We start from the raw sequence: 6906 nt of genomic DNA, 5'->3' as shown, positions 1-6906 counted from the left end.
TTTTATTTGATTTTAAAGATTGATGCTAAAAATCAAGTAATATTCTTGGAAGTATATGAATAAGAAAAATTCTATGCTACAACTTTGAACTTGTTTGATCGAATCAGACAAGAGTGGCTTTGATACCACTGTTGGATTTCGATCACATAACAAAAAGTAATTTTTAAAATTTTAAAACCAAACAAGTCAATAGCTTTAACATATAAAGCTATCGAACTAAAATCCAAACCCTAGAATCACCTTGCCAATGTCGATCAAAACAAAATGAGCATGCAAAAAGGATAGAATTTTTACTTTTATCAAAATAATAATGTGGCACATTGGTGATCTCCATGAGACTCTAAAGTAGAAACCCTCCAATGGTGATTCACACAGAAGTTCGCCAAGGTCCATCCTAACTGGTGCGCCGTCATAGCCTTATCTTGTCAAGAATACTGCCAGCTTCGAACTCAAAAAACAATCATACCAAAGCCCAGTCGCTTCCAAATTTATAATCAGGATTATGTCAAGAAGACACTCTTCAGATATCTCACAACTTAGAATTTGATTTTTGGCTCCAACACATGAAAAAAATCAAATCCTAGGGCATACTAGCAACACTTACTAATTCTCTCACCACCCTTCTTACAAATTTTGCCACTCAATTTCACCTTACATTTTTCTCAATTACTTTTTAGAATTTTCCTTCTAATTTACAAGCTACTTATCTCTAGTTTCAAATGAAATTCCTAGCACCTAGGCTATATGGGATGTCCCATATATATAAGGGACCAAGAGATGTGTCATGGGACCAAGGGGCAACAACCTTTGGTGCTCCACTTTCTCATGTAGTGAATAAATTCACTATATAGAATTATGAAGCAAGAGAAGCTTCACACAGAAGGACTCTCCCTCTTCTATGTGTCATAAAAATTTTACATTAAATTGGCATTAAATCATAAGAAATCAGGTTGAGAAATTAAGGCAATACATTAAGATAAGAGTCTTCATGAAGAAGGACTCTTCATCTTCACATGCTAAAATGAGTGGGGTTGTATTTATTTTTTTGGTGTGGCTTTTGATGGGCATAGAGGAGTTCTTCTCCACTTAAAACTATTTTAAGTTGGATAGAAAATCAATTAAGATAGGCCCAATCCTATTAGGTCAAAGACAACTGGTCTAGGTTAGTTCAAACACTTTGATCTAAACAAATTTAGGAACTTAGGTTAATACAATGTGCTAGTATATCTAATTCACCCATAAAATTTATATTAAACTCTAACTAAATTAGATCAAGGCTGAATCCCAAAGTGTGTGATCCATTAGATTTCAAATCTAGCTAGTAGTGGACCAAAACTTTCAACGTAACCCTAATCTGATTAGATTAGATCACCTCAAAAGTCCCAATCAACTAGGACTCTTCTTAATTGACTTCAGAATTAAACTCTTTTAATTCTGATGAGTCCACAAGTCAGGATTGATGTCTAGTAATATATCATGACTATCCGAAAGATTTAAAATTTTGATAAAAAATTATCAAAATATCCTTCAGTAATAAGTTACCGTGTAATTCAATCTTTCAGTCAAACAATATCGCAGTTGAACTGTGGGTATAGAAATATGTCAAATCCAATTACTTATCCTTATGTATCTCAATCAAAAGGCTATGATTCAGTTGATGATATATTAGAAACTCTTTTCTAATTATTATCCTACTTTGGCCAAAGACTTCCAAAATCATCGACCTATGAGATCACATAAGATGTTTGCTCCCCTTATTAGGAGTGATTGATCCCTTATTGATCACTCACAACCTCCATGCATACTTCACCATATCTAGAACACTCCATATAAGGATCAGAGAATCAATTAGGAAGTGAACCAAAATATGGATCCATGTACACAAGGTACCATGGTGATCTCAGATCAAAGGTTTACTTACATAACTCCCACTAGAGAATCATCAGTTGATATGTAAATAAGACTCCATCTGATATTCTCTCATAGGTCTATTCAGTGAACTCATTTTCTAATGAGCACCCATATCTTTGTATAAGTGTCACCACACAAGTGGTTGTGAGATCAACTACCCTCATTTCTAGCATACATAGGACATGCCAGTCTTACCAGTATCATTGATCCCTGACTCAATGAACCAACGATTAAGAATGTTTTAGATCATGGCTATCAAGAATTTAGGTCTCACTAGTGTGATCTCATCACGATCCTAAAACCATTATCGGGACCTAAGGGGTTCATTATAATCTTAAAACAATAAGATGTAGTACACAATGAATCAAAAATACTGATTTTATTAATAAATTAATATCAATTAATGAGTATGAAAGAAAAATTATAGAAAACACCCTATCGCATTCCATATGTGATTAGCTTGTAGGACATCATTCTTTTAACTAGGACTCTTCCTAATTAATTTTGAAATTAAACTTTTTAATTCTGATGAGTCCACAAGTCAAGATTGACATCTAGCAACGTGTCATGACTATCTGAAAGATTTAAAATTTGATGGAAACACTAAAATTATCCTTCCATGATGAGTTTTCATGCAATTCAATCCTTCGATCACACAATATTCTGAAAAAGCCATGGGCATAGAAATATGTCAAACCCAAATACCCATCCATATGTATCTCGATCTGATGATGATGACTCGATTGATGAACCAGAAGAAATATTTTTTACTGTTCATCCCTGCTCTGGCCAGAGACTCTCAGAGTCATCTTCCTACGAGATCACTCATAACCTCCATGCACACTTCACCATACCCAGAATATCCCACACACATCTCAAAATGATGTAATAGATAATTAACCAAAGGATCTATATACATAAGGTACCATAGTGATCTCAGATCAAAGGATCATGTACACTACTCCCACTGGAGAACCATCTATTGACATACTGTAAGGCTCTATCAGATATTTTTCGTGCGGGTTAGTTCAGTGAACTCATTCTCTAATGAGTATCTATATCCTTGTATTAGTGTCACCACACAAGTGATTGTGAGATCAACCACCCTCTTTATCGAGCATACATAGGATGTACCAGTCTTACCAGTATCATCGATCTCCGACTCGATGATCCAATGACTAAGAATATTTTAAATTGGAGCTATCAAAATTTTAGGTCTCACTGGCATGATCTCATCATGGCTCTAAAATCATTGCCCAAATCTATGGGAGTTTATCATAATCATAAAAATATGATGCAGCAAATGATAAAAACAATACCTTACGAATAAAATAACTAATATCATACAAATGAGTAGAAAGATAACACAAGAAAGTGCCTATCACATGCCCATATGATTGGCTTGTAGGGCACTATTTTTTCAATCTCATATTTGCACTAAAGTCAATTTCCCCTATACCTGATGCCTATGCAATCAGGGTGGTGAACACACTGCCGCTATGTAAAAGCTTAGTGAACTGGTCCATTATGATATTCTTTATATAAACTCATTTTATGATCAAAATCATGAAATGAGATGAAAGTGCCTCGGATGTGCGTGGGTACCAGGTGAGACCACACCCAACTCAGTGATGAACCTTTCATCAGACGATTTTCCTTAACAGTCTTTACTGACAGCAAATAACTGAGTCAAACATAGTTTGCTATTTGAAACTCTTCCAATTTACTGCTTCTCTAGTACTTCTCAAGTACTTTGAGAATACTTTTCACAATTTTCATAAGATCCTATCATGGATCTACCTGAAATCAAAGATTATGCATAAGGCATAAATCACATCAAGCTTGGTACATTGAATCTATGGGTAAGTAAACTCCTTTACACCTATTCATGTTGAACTGCTTCAACATAAAATCTATATACCTAGACTGAGACAAGCCTAACATCCACTTACATCTATCCAATAGATGCCAAGCATATTGGATGCTACACCCAAGTCTTTTCCATAAAAATTTTTGTGATAAGCATGTCATTGACTGAGTGCAATATCGGGACTAGCTTCCCAATATGCTGTATGTCTTCTACATACATAAGAAGTTAGTGGATCTCCCACTTATCTTCTCACACACACATAGTTTATACATATTTGATAAAGTCAAATATTTTGACTATCAAAAATAAAAGTACCAACTCATCAATGCCTGCTTTAATCCATAAATAGATTTGCCCTCCCACTAGAAACAAACTCTCTAGATGGTGTGCGGCTATAGCAAGCAAAAATTCAGATTGATATTCTTGTTAGCAGCTTGTTGGGTCACACCCATAGGTGCTTCAACCATAGTCAATACTTGATTTATGTATAGGGAATTCATTTCAGATTTCATGCATCTGTCAGAGTCTCTACTCATGACTATTTTTGAATTGATCAAAAAAATATCATTCTCAATGATGTATGGTGTATAGTCATTTATAATGACAAACTCATATTTTGAGTGGTACATACATACTCAAATTGACCTTCGGTGAGGAGGTGTGTGTCATGGTTGTGCCTCATTAATGTGCACATCTGGTTGAGGATCAACTTGTGAACACTCCATAGGTTAGGATAGTTCATAGGTCTTAAACTTCTCAAGTTTAATTATCCTCCTACTGACCCTTTCTTAAAAAAAAAATATTTCCTAAAGGGTGGCATACCTACTGACAAAATACCTTTTGTCCAGTAGGGTGGTAGAAATGGTATCACATACTACTCTTTTAGGATAATCTATAAATATATATAAATCTATTCTAGCACAAAACTTATGTACATAAACTCTTTTCACATAAGTTGGGCAATCTGTCTCTAACCCTTTCCATATCTCATATGAAGTACTAGTAACAGATTTTGACAGTATCTAATTCAAAAACATATACAGTAATTTCTAGAGCATATCCCCAGAATGAGATAATAAGATCTATGAAGCAAATTAAGAAACACACCATATCTTATATAAAGTGTCCATCTTTGGATCGAGATATTATTAGCCTTCGAGCATCCATATATTCAAAATCTAATACCTTGCTTGCCCTGAGATATATGACCATCACATATTCATTTCTTGTTCTCATCAACAAGAAGAACAACATCATTGAGTGACAGAAATATGAGACCATTATCATAAATCTATAGCCATAAAATTTTATCAGAAGGAGAGTAACTTTTACTCTATATATTAATTTTAAAATCATATTACAATAATATAAAAATTAAAATAATATTTTTGATAAATTTAGACATATAATAATAGTCTACTAGTTTCTAAACCTTGATAGAAGGTAATATAAATATGTAGGTTTCTACACTCTTAGCATAAATGGACTATCCATCAGTGCCAAAAGGCAAGTAGTAACCTCACTTCAACTTTGTAGGTCCAGTAACACTTTGAGTAAGTGGAACCTATATAAGGTATCACATATTTAAAATTTTAAAATTGAAATACTCAATGATAATTAGTTTGTATCATATATAAACCATTAGCAGATGCAACTTTTGTATCCTGCTATTGCTTCACACTTGCAAGATATCTCTTGCGATTTATTTCTAATGCTCATTATTACTGTAATAATAATAGATACCCATAGCGAAGACATTCTTTAGCTTCTTTTTCTCAATGATTCCATGAAGCTCGATCAATTTAAAGATTATCCCATACAGTGATAGTGAAGATGCAGATGTATATATAAGAACATAAAAGGACTACTCATGATGACATACATAATTTAGATGAGATTTTTATCTAATTGTGTCTCTCACTATTTTAATAAATTTTATAGCCCTCAAGTATGAAAATGAAAAACCTATCATAAAATTTTTTAGTCGGGTTGAGATCCTAATTCCTCATAAAAAGTCTTGTGGATAGCACAATAAGCTCCTATGAGTTTAAGGATAGGTAACTCTTTACTAATTACATCTCATGCAACTCTCAATATAACATTTGCCTCTAAAATACTTATAGCCTTGTGGATAGTACAACAAACTATAGTATTTTAGTTAAATCATACCCTTCAATCCTATATGGTTACATTTGAATAATACTATCCTTGTGAGTAGTCTAACAAAGCAGCATTATCAAAATATACTATAAGTATCACTAAGTCAACATCATACTAATCACTATAGTAAGCCTTGTGGATAGCATAATAAACTCACTACAATTTTTGACATACTCTATTGACTTAGTATGAGCTAAATATCATTAGCTTCATTATGCACCAAGACAGTATCAAATCAGTCTCCACAGCAAACCTTGTGGATAGCACAATAAGCCCACTATGGTTCTTGACATAATATTGGCTTGGCATGAAGGAAGGCATGGATAGTGTTCTTAACACTTCATCATTATGACTTAATATAATTTAAATGAGGGTCTTAGATCTCATGCACATCCTAAACATATATTAATGCATCATATGCAATCTAAACTTTAATTCAAACTACTAGCATATAAGAGAAAATAAAGAAAAACTAATGGTTTATGTGAAAGAAGAGTGCCCTATAAGCTAATACAAGTGTGTTGCGATGAAATTTTTTTTTATAATTTTTTAACTCATGAAATGATATTTGTTATTTGAGGTATTGATTTATCATACTAGCTGCATCTTATTATGTTTAAGATTATGTTGAACCCCAAATATTAGGGTAATGATTTTAAGAGATATGAATGGATCATACTAGAGAGACTTAAAATTTTAAAATTCAAATCTTAAACATTCCTGGTCGTAGAAGCATTGAGTCGGGGATCAATATTTCGGATAGACTGGCACATCCTATGTATGCTCGATAGAAAAGGTGGTAGATCTCACTAGCCACTTGTGTGGGATACTAATACAAGGATGTGGGTGCTCATTTAAAAAATGAATCCACTGAATTGACTCAATGAAAGAGAACATCTTATGGAAGTCTTACTTGCATGTCAAAGATGGTTCTCTAAGTGGGAGTTATGCAAGTGATCCTTAGA

Source organism: Elaeis guineensis, chromosome 8, assembly GCF_000442705.2.
Source record: "Elaeis guineensis isolate ETL-2024a chromosome 8, EG11, whole genome shotgun sequence".
In the NCBI taxonomy this organism is placed as follows: Eukaryota; Viridiplantae; Streptophyta; class Magnoliopsida; order Arecales; family Arecaceae; genus Elaeis; species Elaeis guineensis.
Note: the sequence above shows the minus strand (reverse complement) of the source record.